At 52.1% G+C, this 16,915-nt stretch overlaps 1 protein-coding gene across 3 annotated transcripts in view; it reads left to right on the plus strand.

Moving 5' to 3' along the window:
* The window catches only part of ARHGEF18 (Rho/Rac guanine nucleotide exchange factor 18), a 65,147-nt gene that overhangs the window by 18,060 nt on the left and 30,172 nt on the right, over window positions 1-16,915 (plus strand). The window contains exon 1 of one of the 3 annotated variants that reach the window (XM_080824381.1): window positions 12,410-12,620. The exons of the other annotated variants lie outside the window; for them this stretch is intronic. The gene's annotated coding sequence lies outside the window, so the exon portion shown is untranslated. Of the gene's footprint in view, window positions 1-12,409; window positions 12,621-16,915 lie in introns of those variants that run through there. 3 annotated transcript variants of the gene reach the window in all.

The raw sequence follows: 16,915 nt of genomic DNA on the forward strand, positions 1-16,915 counted from the left end.
GGACTAGGCCCTCCCTTCCGGAACGAACCAAGCAGAGAAGGTAGACCAGGAATCAGCAGACTTCTTCTGTAAAGAGCCCCACAGTAAATATTTCAGACTTTGCAGACACACAGCCTCTGCCGCGGCTACTCCCCAAAGCAGCGCCAGACAACAGGGAAACAAGTGGGCGTGGCCGTGTTCCAATAAAACTTTATTTACAAAAATAGGTGGCTGGCCCTCATGCTGGAGCTTGCCCACGGCTGCAGAAGACAAGTGGTTTTTACCATTCTATGTCTAGGGCTGTGATTCCGATGTTGTAAATTTGTTGAGGGACGCGGGTGAAGGGGACAGGGCATCCTCTCGGATGTGCATTTGCACTGGGAACTCCTTATGGACCGTCTTTCTGAGCCTCAACACCCCGCCACCTTTTCAGTTGTCTTTTCTACAGAAATGCGGTGTCCTTGAATAATTTCGCAGGCCGCTGAAAGCAGACAGGTTTTTTCCTGGCATCATGTGTGCATGTTTTTCTTCCTTGCCTTCCACCTTTAACAGAATGCTTTTTATCTGGTGAAAGGGAAACCCACTGGATGCTGTCAAGTGTTTGATTTCCTCTGCCCTCCTTATAGCCACCTCTGCTAACATTTGCTCTTTATTTTCCAAATAAAAGGTTTATGTAGGGGTGCCTGGGTGGCTCAGATGGTTGGATGTTTGCCTTTGCCTCAGGTCGTGATCTCCAGGTCCTGGGATCGAGCCTTGTGCCACACACCGCCCCCCTCCCCATCCCCGTGGCTGAGCCCTCCCCACCGGCTCACATGCTCTCTCTGTGTCTTTCTCTGGAATAAATAAATAAAAGCTTAAAAATACATAATAGCAATAATGAGGCCAGTTGGGGTTTTCCGGAAGATTTTAGATGTGCAGTAGTGACACCTGAATTAATCTTTTCAAAATCACTTGTTTTCATTCAAATGTTTTTCAGCTGCATTGTTTTGATTTCGGTACAGTCCGTTGAATTAACATAAGTGGTTTTGTTGTTGTTGTTGTTTAAGATTTTATTTATTTATTTGACAGAGAGCACAAGTAGGCAGACAGGCAGGCAGAGAGAGAGGGGGAAGCAGGCTCCCTGCCGAAACAGAGCGCCTGATGCGGGACTCGATCCCAGGATCCTGGGATCACAACCTGAGCCAAAGGCAGCGGCTTAACCCACTGAGCCACCCAGGCGCCCTAACATAAGTGGTTTTAAAACACCAAGGAGGAAAGCAGGGCGGCCCTTCCTGGTGAGGCCCGGGGGAGTGGGTGGCCTTGTCTTGATGGGACCCCTACAGATCAGCATCTGGCCTTGTCCCCCGGCCACAAGGCACGGCATAGGGAATACTCACATGGCATCGGTTTTTCAGAGTCTGAACTGCCCATGGCTGATGCTGCAGGTACTTCCTTCCTGACACCAGAAGTCATGTGAACTTGAGCAAAGGGGAGCAGGTGATTCACGGGACAGGCCCGGGCAGTGCAGGGCATCCGCTCCCCATCCTTAGCTCCGCACGCTCTTTCTCCGACCTGTGAATAACGAAGCGGAACACCAAGTTTCTCTTACTTTAGCAGTCCCCCTCCAGCCCTGAGGTCACTTGTCTGTCCCTCTGACCAACTTCGCGCCTCACCGACCCCACACTGAAAAGGTCATTTCCACTGGTGTCGATGTCATCCTTTAGGAGTGGTTGTTACTGGTTCTGTCTCGGTAGAATGTTCCGGAGCCACCTGCACCTGGCTGGCCCCTGTGAACTGGTTGAACTTGTTCATCAGAATGAGTCCAAACACCCGATGGGGCAGGTTTTTGTTCCCATATGTCCACTGACCATCCTCGTTAATCGCTAAGGGCGCTTTGAGGAGAGGGCGCGAAAACGCGGCGGCGGCGGCAGCGGCACCCCCTTCCAGACCCTGTGGGCAGCGCTGCACAGTTCCCTGGGTACAGGAGCCAGTCTCCTGATGACGCTAGTAGGTCCGGTCATGCCGAGAAGGGCCAACAGTGAAAGCGGACAGACGTTCTTAAGTGGTGCCTTGTGTTTCCCTTCTGTCTTGGGGAAGGCCAGGTTCCTGGGAGACAACCTAACTCCATGAGGACCAAGCGGCAGCTGCTCTGAAATTCAGGTCCCCTGCAGGACTAGTTGTATCTTTAAAGACCAAACAAACAGAAAACACGTTAACCATTTTTCAGTGTCTTGTTCAGCAGCAGAAGTGTCGTCCTTATTAGGGTACTGTCCCTACCACCCCTCTCCAGAACGTGTTCGTCTTCCCCAAACAGAGATCCTGCCCGCATGGGACACTGGCTCCCGTCCCCCTCCCCCAGCGCGTGGCACCTGCCGTCTCCTTCCTGTCTCTCTGGATGGGACTCCTCTAGGGACCTCACGGAAGCAGAACCCAGCAGTATTTGTCCTTTTGTGTCTGGCTTATTTCATTGAGCACAGGGTCCCCAGGCTCCCCCGTGTTGGAGCAGGTGGCAAATGGTCATCCTTTTTCAGGCTCAGAGTCCGTCGTATGGTTGGACCCCATCGTGTTTATCCATTTCCCCATTGAGGGACCCTTGGGGTGTGGGCACCCTGTGGCCACTGTGAATAGTAATGCTGTGAACGCGGGTGTGCAAGGATCTGAGTGTCTGCTTTTCATTCCTTCGCGTCTACACCCAGAAGTGGGATGGCTGGCGCTGGCAGTCCTGTCCGACTACTGGAGGAGCCGCCAAGCTTGTCCACAGCAGCCGCACCGTTTTCCCTTCCTGCCAGCAGCCCCTGAGGATTCCAGTATCTCCACATCCTCATCAACACTGGTCATTCCCCATTTTTAAAAATGATAGCATCGCCGTGGGTGTGAAGTGGCTTCTCGCCGTGGTTCTGGGTTGCATTTCCCTAATGATGGTGCTGTTGACCATCTGTCTTCTCGTGTGGCTGTCGAACGCCTCTGTGTCCCTTTTGAGCCGTGTCTATTCAAGTCCTTTGTCCACTTTTGTCTCGGGTAGTTCGTTTTCTTCAAGGGTTCTCTCTACTGGTTGCATCTGACGCCATAGGGTTTTGCCAAGAACTGCAAAGCAAGTGTCATGTACCTATAACCTTTGGCAGAGGTGGTGGGGGTCCCAGGCCCAGGCAGGAAGCAGAATTGGCGTGGTGTGGCCTCCCAGCCACAGACCAGCCTACTCCTTTCACTGAAGAGTGGGCATTTTTGTTTTTGGTTTTGGTTTTTTTAGATTTTTATTTATTTATTTGAAAGACAGAGAGCACAAGTAGGCAGAGAGGCAGGCAGAGAGTGGAGCGGGGAAGCAGGCTCCCTGCTGAGCAGAGAGCCTGATGCGGGGCTTGATCCCAGGACCCCGAGATCATGTCCTGAGCTGAAGGCAGAGACTTAACCCACTGAGCCACCCAGGCACCCCAAGAGTGGGCGTTTTAAGAGGCAACAGCAGTCATGAGCCCGAGAGCCAGTGTGAACCATTAGGAAGCAGTCGTGACCCATCAGCCTGGTTTCCTCTTCCGGTGACAGCGATCCAGCCCAGCAGACTGGTGAAGGGAGGTGGAACGTGTGGAATCGAGCCCCCATGATGTTCTTGGGGTGGGCTGAGAAGCGCACAGAGGTGTTACAATGATCCTGAGCTAATCATCCTTTAGCCAGGCTCATAACTAGTTGGATGAAAGTTCCTGAAGGGTGTTTTTTTTTTTTTTTTAAAGATTTTATTTATTTAGGGCGCCTGGGTGGCTCAGTGGGTTAAGCCCCTGCCTTCAGCTCAGGTCATGATCTCAGGGGTCCTGGGATCGAGTCCCACATCGGGCTCTCTGCTCGGCAGGGAGCCTGCTTCCCTCTCTCTCTCTCTCTCTCTCTGCCTGCCTCTCTGCCTACTTGTGATCCCTCTCTGTCAAATAAATAAATAAACAAAATCTTTAAAAAAAAAAAAAGATTTTATTTATTTATTTGAGAGAGAATGAGTGAGAGAGAGCATGAGAGAGGAGAAGGGCGGAGGGAGAAGCAGACTCCCCAAGGAGCTGGGAGGCCGATGCGGGACTCGATCCTGGAAGTCCGGGATCATGACCGGAGCTGAAGGCAGTCACTCAACCAACTGAGCCACCCAGGCGCCCTCTGAAGGGTGTTAATTAGTGTCCCCGAGTCAACTGAGGGGGACACCGCCCCTGGGTTCCATCCTCTGCTCTGTCCCGACTGGCTGTTTGCTCTGTAATTTAGAAAGATAAAAGATGTAGAAAGTTCAGTTATCAAAGCTGGGGATCGCAGCTGGAGGGGTGGCCTTCCTCCCAGTGTCACGGAGTCACGGCGCAGAAATCTCAGCCCTGAAAGAACTGGTCGAAGGCGGCGAGGTAACGAGTGGGAAGAGCGTGTCGGTCTCTGTGCCCGCCTCTGAGTCATCGCTTCCCAGCCTTGGCACCCTGGACATTGGGGGCCGGGGGAGTCTCTATGGGGGGGCCCTCCTGTGCTCACAGGATGTTGAGCAGCATCCCTGGGGCTGACCCACTCCGTGCAAGGAGGTCCCCCGCCGTCCTAACAGTCCAGAATATTTCCAGACAAATGCCACATGTTCCCCGGGGCACAGAATCCCCCCTGGTTGAGAACCACCGGTCCAGATAAGCTCCTCCAGAACCACGGGGTGGGGAATCAGGACCGAATGACAACACGGAGCAACAGCTCAGAGATTCCAGTTAAAGATAATACCAGTTTGAGCAGTGTTTGTGACACAGCACTCCTACCCTCTTCTCCCCGGCCCCACCCCCGGAGGAACTGATGCAACTAGATTAGGTGGTTCTGGTACCCGGAAAACTCGCAACAAAGCCAGGACCCTAAGACTTATTCATTCCAGGTCTCATCCGGTTCCATCCCGGGATCGGGGGATCGCTCGCCCTGGAACCACGCCCACCCCCGGCCTTCTGGTCTTCGGCCGATTTCCCTCTCTTGTTTGTGTCTCTCTCGGAGCACGGTGTTCCAGTGTCCACCTGCCATCACTGGGGTCCTCAGGGGCAGCTTGGACAAACCCGCACGGAAGTCAGACTTGCCACCTACCCCAGCTCTGCCCTTCCCGGGGCACCTGTGTCCGGTCCCAGCACCCTCCTCGCCCGTCTCCCTGCATCTGCCAGCATCCCCTTGCGGGTCCCCCCCCCCCCCGCCGCCCCGCTGCCACAGCCTCTACTTCCGGAGGCAAATATGATCGAAGACCCTGTGTATAAACTTGTCCATGACTGCAGTCTCGAGGATAAAGTGTAAACTGCAAAGATCGCAAAGGCCCGAGACAGACCCTTCACGCACAAGGCGCTCCCTCCATCCTGCCCTTCTGCCCCCTTCGTTTCTCCTCATTTCTCCCCTGACCTACCCCAGACCCGGTCTCCCTCTGCCCCTTCCTTCAGCAAATATTTATGGAGCACCCACCCCGCCCCAGGCCTTGTGCCAACGATGAATGACAAACAGAGATCCCCACGTGTGTGGAGCGTCCTCTCTAAGGACACAAATAGAGTTCACTGTTTGTGGCTTCCGTATTTACGAATTCACCCACTGGCGATGATTTATCCGTAACCCCCAAATCAGTACTCCCAGGGCTTTCTTGGTGCTTGGACAACACGCAGAGAGGCAAGACATTGGAGTTGCCCAAGGCGCTGATTCCCACACGGCCTCTGTTGAGCTCGTTCCATAAACAAGTGTCCTTTTTCCAGTGTATTTAAGTCGCCACACTTTGTGCATTCTTGTGCTTTTTGGTGGCGATTTTGCTGTTGGAAAATGGCTCCCAAGCACTGGGCCAAAGTGCTGTCTAGTGTCCCCAGGCCCAAGAAGGCTGTGATGAGCCTTGTGGAGAAAACACGTGAATCAGACGAACTTCTTGCAGACACGAGTTAGAGAGCTGTTGGCTGTGTTCGGTGTTTATGATGCAACAGTGTAGATTAAATAAGGTCTCTTCCAACCAAAACGCAGGGAACACAAGGTTGGGTATTGATGGGCTGACGAAAATACGAGCAGAGTCTTCTAGGACCTGAATTCCCGGGAAGCAGGGGCTCAGCCTTTACCAGATCCGTGTTGACAGAGCCTTGGGAGACCTGTCACAAATCCTGAGCGCCCACTGTGTAGCGGGAGAGATGGCCGGAGACGTGGCGAGGAGGGCACAGCCATCTGATCTTGTGGGTTCCAGGGCGTGAGAAGGAGAGGAAGTGGAGACCGTAGGGTGTGGGGAGGGGGTTCATAGTTCTTTTGCATTTCCCCAAAAACTGGTTTCCTAGGGGTCTTTCCCAGCACTAGTGACCGAGAGACCTCCCAGACAGGGCTTCCGGGCTCCCCTTTCCCTTCACTTCTGCACTAAGGGTGTGTCTTTCCTTTAACCCATAGTTGTCCCTGTTTGTCCCAGCCTCCCCCCCTCCCCCATGCAACTTTACCCCAACCCATGGTGTCCCATCCCTGGTAAAGGAAATGGCCTGTCCCCAGCCTGTCTTGGGAGCACACCCTCGGCCTTAACCAGAGCCTGCCTTTGGCCTCGGACTCCTGGGACCCAGGCTTCTCTGATCCACCGTATACCAAAGCTTTTTTCATTAGATTCATTATTCCATGGAGCGCTTGTCTACAGCCTCTGGACCAGCCAGCTGGAGGATAGGTTCGAGTAGGGCGCGAACGAGTCGCACGGGAAGTCTGGGCAGGGCCCTTTTCTCGGGGACAGGCTTTTCAGCCTCCAGCCTGCCCAGGTGGCGGTCTGCAGAAGGACTGAGCCCCTGAGCCCAGCCCCAGGCCCTAGCTGTAGCCTGTGTGCACTTAGAGATGATCAATGGACTAAAAAAAGCAGTTATTTTTTAAAATTAATAAGCCTTGGGGCGCCTGGGTGGCTCAGTGGATTAAGCCGCTGCCTTCGGCTCAGGTCATGATCTCAGGGTCCTGGGATCGAGCCCCGCATCGGGCTCTCTGCTCAGCAGGGAGCCTGCTTCTCCCTCTCCCTCTGCCTGCCTCTCTGCCTACTTGTGATCTCTCTCTCTCTGTCAAATAAATAAATAAAATCTTTAAAAAAAAAAATAAAAAAAAAAATAAATAAAATTAATAAGCCTTAACTACTTTGTTCAACTTAAAGTAGATAAATGTACTTGTGTTTGTCAATCTTTGGGTGTCCGGCGGCCTTTCCTTTGCGAACGGATATCCATCCCCGTCGTCTTTCTTGCTTTTAAGCAGACCTGGAGAGGGGCGCCTGGCTGGCTCAGCCGAGTGTGTGACTTTTGATCTCAGGGTTGTAGGCTCAGGCCTCATGTTGGGTATAGAGATTGCTTAAAAATAAAGTCTTTTTAAAATAAACAAGCCAGACCTATAGCATAGACTCTCCACTCTGCTTTGCTTTGAACGAGCTTTTCAAGGAAATGGAAAGCCTTCTGAATGCTGAGCTCTTCTGCACTAATGTGGTTGGTTAGCCCTTATCTGGGCGAGTGGGCCCTGTTTAGATCACCTTCTAATCAGATGGTACTTTGGTTTGCTTGTTTTTAAGTGACTTGCTTGTAAGTTTAGAAACACGAGCTCTCTTGCATTGGTGGTTCAAGAGTTTAAGTAGCATTTTATTAAGGAATGTATCTGTAACACCGAGTACTGCTGGCACGTACAGCTCTGGAATCGACTAGAAGTGGCTCTCGTTAAGCAAATGTTTGCCGGCAGACGGCCACGGAGCATCCTGGCCACCTCATTGGCCTCGTCTTGTGTCGTGCACCCGGAGAGAGAAGAGGCCCCAGTGGACCGGTTAAATGAAAGTTGCTTCAGAATGTACCTGTTGGGGCACCTGTTTGGTTCAGCTGGTTAAGTGTCTGATTCATTCTCTCTCTCTCTGTCTCTGTCTCTTTTTTTTTAAGATTTTATTCATTTGAGAGAGAGAGAGAGAGCATGAGTGGGCTGGTGGGGGAGGGGGAGAAGCAGACTCCCTGTTGAGCAGGGAGCCCGACTTGGGGCTCGATCCCAGGACCCTGGGACCATGACCTGTGCCAAAGGCAGACGCTCAGCCAACTGAGTTGCCTAGGTGCCCCAAGCATCTGACTCTTGATTTCAGCTCAGGCCATGGTCTTGGGGTCATGGGATCAAGCCCCACATCTGGCTCTGTGATCAGCAGGGAGTCTGCTTAAGATTCTCTCTTCCTCCCTCTACCCCTCCCCCATCTCTAAAATAAATAAATACGATCTTTTAAAAAAAAATGTACCTGCAAAATCCTGTTTTTACTTAATGTTATTTTTCAGAATCGCTGTCTTCAGCTACTCTCATCTTATTTCCCTTGACTGTTCCGGCTGTTTCTACACATGGATTGGCCCCAAGTAGACAGTCCCAGGTTCCACTGTTACCCTGTATTTTCAGCGACCTTCGGGACTTCTGTACTAGCGTCCTGGGGCCGTTTCGGACTAATGGTGTCCACAGTGAGAGCTTCCGTGTTCCCCTTGACACAGTTCCCTCTCCCTAGCTTCTGCCAGTCCCAGCCCCTGAGGGTGCCACCCAGTGGCCCAAACCACATGTCTCAGTCTTCCCAGTTTTCTGCGGCCACCCCACCCTCCCTGCCTGCATTAAGGACATTGTCACCGGCGTGCACACCTACCGGACTGGTTCCCTCCCTCCATCATCAGTCCTCTCTGCCTTCTTTCATTGCTCACCCCTGCCATCACCATCCTGTCGAAGAACGTGGGTCTGAACCTGCTTGTCCTTCACTTGAAATCCCCCATGGTTCCCCATCAGGAAGTCAAACACCTGACAGTGGTGCATGAAACACCACGCGCCCCAGCCCAGCCTGCCTTTTGATCTTCATCTCTGGCCACACTCTTCCCCTCCCCACTCCCATGCCCCCTGCCTGCCCACCCCACAGGGACCCCCACTGCCCTCCCCTGGAATAGCCTCGCCTTCCCCCTCCCTCCTTTTCTCCTAACGACCTCCTACTCATCCTTCAAGACCCAGGGCAGGTGATCCTATAACCTTCCTCCTCCCCTCCACCAGGAAGAATGACTCATCTTCCCCTGTGGGACACTCCTAGCTTCCAGTACTAGAGATCCCATCATTGTTTGCTAACTGTCACCTCCTTGATCATCTGGGTTCCTCAGGGCTGGAGATCTGCCTTACTCAGACACCATTATTCCCATGGAAAGAGGTGTTTTATGTTTTCTAAACCAATTCGCAAACTTTGTATCAGGATTATTTGGGGGGGAACCGAACCCTTTTAGAAGCTGTGACCACCTGGACAGCGCAGGGCTCCGCGGGAGGAGCTAAGCCCCAGTTTCCCCACTTCCCAGTGTTCTAGGGACTCGTGTAGTCCAGTATTGAGCCCCATCCCACAGTCTTGTCTGTGTTCAGGAAAATGTTGTCAGTCTTTCTTTAGTGAGGTGTGTGGCTATCAAGGACAGGCATGAGGAAGCCACCAGTTAGCCCCTTGCCCCATTCCTACTCCTGGGGGTAGATCTATTTCCTCCCCGAATCCTCCCCATAGCCCTGTGAGGTAGGCACCGTGTGCCGTTCTGCACAGACAATGAAACAGTGTTGGGGGCACTAAGTAATTAGCCAAGATCACAGAGGTAGCAGAAGCAGCTGACAGTCAGGATTCAGACCCCTACCCTTCCTGACCCCAGAACCTATGTTTCAGAAGAGAAGAGTCATGTCCCAGAATGTCCCTGATTCTGTACCTCCACACTTGGGGGTAGAAACTGAGGTCGTGGATCTTCTCTAATGTGACTCTGCAAAACCCAGCACAATGCTGATTTGCGGTGGCGTCAGAAATTGTCACCATCTGCTTTGAGCTTTTCCCCAAACTTATATTTTGAAATAATTTTAGATTTATGGAAGAGTTCTGAGGAGATGATGCAGAAAGTTGCTGCAAACAGGCCCTGCACTCAGCTTCCTCCTCATGCAAACCTTTTTTTGGAATTTATTTATTTATTTATTTATTTGACAGACAGAGATCACAAGTAGGCAGAGAGGCAGGCAGAGAGAGAGGGGAAGCAGGCCACCCCGCTGAGCAGAGAGCCCGATATGGTCTCGATCCCACGACCCTGGGCTCATGACCTGAGCTGAAGGCAGAGGCTTTAACCACTGAGCCACCCAGACACCCAACCTTTTTGTTTTTAATTATAAAAGTCATACCAGCATCGCAGAAAATTTGGGAACTAGAGCCATGAGGGGAAAGAGCCATGATCCCACACAGCTACAGTGTGTCTACAGCTACAGTCCTCTGTCGTGTCGCCTTCCAGGATTTTTTGTCTTTATCCGTATTGTCCTGCATGGATGTCCTGGGTGGTGCAGTCCTTTGGAAGAGCAGTTTGGTGATAACCAATCCAACATCGTAAAACATGGCTAGCCTTTGCCTCCAAAGCGCTGTCTCTGTGAGACTCGGGTCTGAAATTGGAATGAGTCAAATGTCTGACAACAGAGAAGTAATTCAGAGAAGGGATAAAAGTGGAACTTACAAACACCAGAGCAGTGCGAGTACGGGAAACATGCACATGTCCACCATGGTTAATGAACATGAACTCCCGGGGCGTCTGGGTGGCTGTCGGTTAAACGTCTGCCTTCAGCTCCAGTCACGATCTCAGGGTCCTGGGATCGAGCCCCACATCGGGCTCCTTGCTTAGCAGAGAGCCTGCCTCTCCCTCCTCCCCCCTGCCCCCGCAACTCAAGCTCGCGGCCATGTGCTCTCTCTCTCTCTCTCTCTCTCAAGTAAATAAATAAAATTAAAAAAAAAAAAAAGAACATGAACACTATGCAGATACAGATCAGGGTACAGCGAGACCCCCGTGAATGACAGAAAGAATATTGATTCATTTCAGTTTTAATTTTTCCTTTTTTTTTTTTTTTACATTGAAGTTCACTCTTCTATTGTTAATTAAGAGGGATCACATCCAGGTAACAGGGACTGGGGCGATGTTTTCTCACGTGCCCTCGTCAGTGTTTGGTGAGGACCGTCTCTCATCAGCCAGGAGGGAATCTCTACAGGCCGAGAGTTGGTTCCACGTTCTGTACTTAGGGACCCGAACGTGCCACCGCGGGCTGGATTTGTGCCCAAGAATGTTCTCTTTTGTTCCCTTCTTTTCTTCCCCTGCGATGACTCACTGTAGCCGTTTGCCTTCGTTAGTTCTTATCTTTATTAAACACAACAACTTAGAGAAATACCATCTTGGTGTTAGACATGACTTTGGAGAAAGGCTTTATTTATCCATAGAGTAAATAAAATTAGCTGGCGCCCCTCTCCCCCCACCCCCAAAAAGCCCTTTGAAGTTCAGGCTTATTAAGAATGCTGAAGATTGACCCCCAGGCAGGACAGCAGGTTCTTACTGGACATCTGGTCGTCTGGGTACTAAGACCTAGCTCTCTGCCTGCCTGTCCCATCTTGGCCTCATTTTCCCTCTTGTGCAAAATCAGAGTACTGTTTTTCTGCGCGTGTCATAGAGGCGAGGGTAGGCTGCTCGAGGGAGCACTAGAACAGCATGGGCCACTTCTGCCAGGAGGAAGGTCTTCCGTCTGTATTCGTGGTAGCAACACACGTGTGTTGTACCACAAAGCACCCCTGAGTCTTAGACATTCCAGAAGGAGCAGCAGCTCCAAATGGTTTCCGTGGAGACCTGGAGTTTCTCACAACGGACCCTGCGGTTTTTGTTAGGGTGCTAGCACAACTTTCTTATCGTGGGTCACCTCGCGGTGTTGGATCCGAAGAGCCTTCTGGATCTCAGAGGAAGGCAACTCAGAGAGTTGTGGGGCTGGAGGAGGCTGGAGGAGCTCAGGTCCTGCTCTTGCGGGGTTAGAGATGAGAACACCAATGGCTCCTTCCGCAGGTTTCCCTTGACAAGCTAGAGGCCACAAGCCCACAGGCCGGGGCCAGGGACAGGCACGCATGCGCAGTTCCTGGGGACAGGGATGCTCTGGGCACCGGGCGGAAGAGGACACCTGTCCTCATGACGTCAGCCAGGGTAGCAAGAATCCCCCAGAGACTCGAGGAGAAGGGTGGGCTGGGAAAGGTCAGCAGCCGGCATACCTGAGGGTGAAGAGGAACGTGAAGTTCAAGGGGCAGAGTTCATGAGAGCATGAGCCACGGGGATTGACAGTCGCTCACTTCCTGACCATGTCCTTCCCGCACCTTCCAGCAGAATCCAGGGGCCACATAGCCTGTTCGGTGGAGCATTTTTTTTTTTAAATCCCACCAGAGATAATAGCCCTGAAGACAGCAGGTTGCCCTGAAAGTGAACTAGCAGGCCTCGCCTGTGGGTGCCCTCCCCATCCCTCTCCCCTCTCCACCCAGTGCCCTCCCCACCTGGCGGGGACGAGGTCTGTGGACCCGAGCTGGGAGCGGGCTGGCCCAGCACATAGATCAAAGCAATGTTGACATCCAGATATGAGTGACATCTGACCCTTGCCCTCCAAAAGGTCAGGGTTCCATGAGGCATGAGGCAGTGTGATAAAAGCCATAACCGGTCGTGTGCACAGAGGTAAAGGGCACAGAAAGGCCTAGGCTGTGGGGGTTGGGAAAGAGGGAAGGCAACCCAGAGGGACTCTGGCCAGGCCCCAAAGCTCGCCAGGGAAAGGGGTGCCTCAGCCAAGGCACCCAGAGCTGCACGTCGGCACGGTTGGGGTGCAGAGTGCAAATGGTGCACGACCAGGCCAGGGAGTCGGAGCCAAAGCTGTGGGATGCCCACCGCTATGTGGTGAGACCCTCGGGCAGCAGGGCAGGGAGGCGGGGAGGGTAGTGGAGGGGATGGGTAGCCCCCCAAGGAGATGGCAGCTTGGGCTAACTGATCAGGGAACCAGCCCACGCCCCGTGAAGTAGGCAGAAAATAGGGCCAATGTAGGACCAGTGACGCACTGGCCCTGGGGGTGCCGGAGAAGGCTGGACTGAGGGTACCACCCCCCCCAGGAGCCAGCGCATGGAGGGAAGGTCCTTTGAAAATGAGGGCGGTTCCAGAAGAGCACGGGGAGGGGCCTCAGCGAGAAGGGAGAGAATTGTACAGCGAGGGGAGGGCACCTCTCCTGGAAGTGAGCCTCTGGACCTAGTTCCCTGGTGGGGGGGCGGGGCTTGTGTTCCCAGGGCACCGGGAACGCCCAGAAGAAATCTGTGAACGTGTGAGGGATGGGAGGATCCTCACCCTCACCCCGCTTGCAGCGTGCAAGCCAGCATGCTCCGGGAAGCTACGGGGCTTGACCAGACTGACACTGGCCTGCTCTCGGGAAGCTTCAGCTGGAGGGGAACACTGACAGTCCGCACTGTTGTGAGAGCAAAGGGACTGGCGAGACTTAGGGCAGGGCACCCAGCTACCCATACAAATTTATCCCAACCAAGAAAGTATCCAATGCAGGTGGGGTATTTCACCCATCTTTAGTTAGGAGTTTCTCCCTTCCTTCCTTCCTTCCTTCTTTTTTTAAATTCACGTTCAGGTTACTTTACATATGGCATAGTATTAGTTTCACGGGTAGAATTAAGTGATTCACCAGTTGCGTATGACACCCAGTGCTCTTTACAAGTGCCCTCAGTGCCCAGCAGCCCTCAGTGTTTCCTGGAGTTAGGAGTCTCTTATGGTTTGCTTCTCTATTTTTTGGTTTTTTTTTTTAATTCTTTTTTTTTTAAGATTTTATTTCTTTATTTGACAGAGATCACAAGTAGGCAGAGAGGCAGGCAGAGAGAGAGGAGGAAGCAGGCTCCCTGCCGAGCAGAGAGCCTGATGCAGGGCTCGATTCCAGGACCCTGGGACCATGACCTGAGCCGAAGGCAGAGGCTTTAACCCACTGAGCCACCCAGGCGCCCCGCTTCTCTCTGTTTTTATCTTATTTTATTTTTCCTTCCCTTTCCTTATGTTCATCTGTTTTGTTTCTTAAATTCCACATATGAGTGAGATCATAATGGTTTCTTTCTCTGACTAATTTCGCTTAACATAATACCCTCCAGTTCCGTTGGTTTTGTATTTTTCTTTAAGATTTTATTTATTTATTTATTTGACAAGCAGAGATCACAAGTAGGCAGAGAGAGAGGAAGGAAAGCAGGCTTCCGGCTGAGCAGAGAGCCCGATGTGGGGCTCGATCCCAGGACCCTGGGATCATGACCTGAGCCAAAGGCAGAGGCTCAACCCACTGAGCCACCCAGGCAACCCCCTGTTGGTTTTATTATAACTGGTAGCATCCCCGGAACATGCCGTTGGAGGAATATCCCCGTTTAATAAGCAGTCTCACAGCCACTGCAAGAGATTTCTGTAGGAAAGAAATAGTAAAAGTTTCCTGAAATGTATTTTACAGTATTAAAGCTTAAGCACAAATGCAAGATGCAAAATTTGTATTTTCAGTGGGAGCTCACCCGCGCATTAGGTCCAACCGTGTGAATTTTCCTAGGTTATAAGTGGCTGATGATTAGCAGCCAGTTCCGCATAAATGGAATTAATAGAAATAAGAATGGGAATGGAATGTGCTAAAACAGGAGTAGTGGTTCTTTGTGGTTTGTGAAATACGGGGTGGTTGCTTTTTTGTTCTTACTTAATAGACATTCCTCACGTGCACTAATAAGCTCACTGCTGTGAGCCTCAGAGGAGAGAGAGTTTTCCATGCCTGCCAGCAGGCCAGCCCTCCCAGAGGACCATCCTTGGGTTCCTTTTCCCTGGCCAGCATCCCCCTTCTGACACTCTTCCCCTCACATCATGGCCGTGATCCCTTGGTTGTCGTAGCCACCCTCTGGGCCTGCTCCGCATGGCCTGTCTTTGGCCCACGTGGGCTCCTCGGCCCCCCTGCACTGACCCCCTAGGGTACTGATCAGAGTACAGCTTTCTGGGTGCCATCCCGGCTGGTGTCACAATGTCACATCTACTCACTGAACTTGGCCTTGGCCTGAGATAGACCCCAGGGCAGGCTTGGCTGGCCAGTAGCTTGGCCCTCCAGACTCTTGTCATCCCAGGGATACTGACAAGGTCTAAGATAACCCAGCTCTGCACGTACCCCATTGCTGGTTTGCTGAGCCTGCGGCAGGCACCCAGCAACCCTCTAGATGACCTCACCTAGAGGACCCCCCCCAACCCCACCCATCTTTGCTGAGTCTCTTGACATTTCCTTCATGGCAGCCCGTCAAGTTCGTGTTGGGTCAGCTCCTCTCCCTGCCTTTATTTCCAAACCTAATTTGAAGAAGCTCCTCTGTTCCACATGAACTTGATAACGAGCCGTCCGTGTTCCCATCCCAGGCGCGCTGAGAACAGAGCCCATTGGCATCACACTAGAGATCCTCCTTCTACCTGAGATAGGGCCGTGACCAAGCTCGGATATGAATGGCCAGTAAGTTTTAAAGGCACGCAACCTGTACTCCTCCGGCTCTTATGTCTCCCTCAAAGTCACTGGGATGCCATGTGGGTTTCAGCCAGTACCTGCTGATAGCCCAGGGGCTGGTATATACTCCATCTCCCCGCTGGGCCCAGAGCCACCCAGGACAAGCCACCTGTTCGCTATAATGGCCATAAACACCTCTCTCTCTGCTCCGCACTTGGGCCACAAAGCACAGCTCTGAGTTTCGTCTGTCTTTGTTCAAGGTAATGGGAAACCCCAATTCACGGCCTGTTTCCCGTGTTCACAACTCATAAGCCTTTTTTTTTTTTTCAAGATTTTACTTATTTGCTTGACAGAGAGAGAGACAGTGAGAGAAGGAATTCAAGCAGGGGGAGTGGGAGAGGGAGAAGCAGGCTTCCCGCTGAGCAGGGAGCCCGACTCAGGGCTCGATCCCAGGACCCTGAGATCACGACCTGAGCCCGTGGCAGACGCTTAACAATTGAGCCATCCAGGCACCCTAACAATGAGTTTTTAAGATGAATTTCCTTTGTCCTTTCGCGAACCATCATCACTCTGCCCTTCTGCCACCTTCTGTCACTTCTGTCCTCCCCGTCTCGCCAGAGTTGCCACATAGAGGCTCAGCCAGGCTCACCTTGACCTGTCTTCATGGCTAAGGTGAACTTCTGATTTGGCGGCTTTGATGTGTGCCATTTTGCAGTCAGCGGCTGCCGTGTGCTGCGCCCTGAGAAACCAGGGTTAGCTCTGTGTTCCTCTCTCTCCTTTCACCTTCCTTCCTGCCCTTCTAAGCACATTTCTCTGACCCTTCTCTGTGAAAGTGCTGGGTTACATAAAGAACAGAAATTTATTTCTCACAATTCTGGTGGCCACAGTTCAAATTAAAGGTGCCAGCAAATCTGGCTTCTGGTGAGAGCTGCCCCCTTTATGCAGAAGGGTGGAGTGGGAGGAGGAAGGCATCTGAGCTCTCTGGTGTCTCTCTCTCTCTCTCTTTTTTAAGATTTTATTTTATTTATTAGAGGGAGAAAAAAAAGCAGACGCCCATTGAGCAGGGAGCCCAACACGGGGCTCAATCCCAGGACCCTGAGATCATAACCTGAGCAGAAGGCAGACGCTTAACCCACTGAGCCCCCCAGACACCCTTCTGGTGTCTCTTCTAAGATAAGGACCCTGATCCTATCCAGATCAGGGCCTCACCTGATGTTCTCATTTAACCTTAATGACTTCCTTGGACACCCCGTCTCCAAAGACAGCCACTCTGGGGGCTAGGGCCCCAACATACAAGTTTTGGGGAGACACGAACATAAACATTCCCTCCATAACAGGGAAGGACCTTGAAAACATCATGCTAAGTGAAATAAGCCAGGCACAGAAAGGCACATACTGTGCAATTCATTCCACTGATACGAGGTACCTCGGGGGGACAGACATTGTTAGGAAACATGGTTTTATTCGTTGTAGGGTGCTATGGGCTGAATTGTGCGCCCCCCCCCCCCACTCACACATACAGATACCCATGTTGAAGCCCTTGCCCCCAGTGTGATGGTATTTGGACGTGGGGACTTTGGGAGATAATTAGGTTTAGATGAGCTCATGAGAGTGAGGCCCCCATGATGAGGTTAGTGCCCTTGTAAGAGGAGATCCAGAGAGCTTGCTTTCGCTCTCTCCACCCCTTGAGCACACAGGGAGACCT

Source organism: Martes martes, assembly GCF_963455335.1.
Source record: "Martes martes genome assembly, chromosome: 1".
In the NCBI taxonomy this organism is placed as follows: Eukaryota; Metazoa; Chordata; class Mammalia; order Carnivora; family Mustelidae; genus Martes; species Martes martes.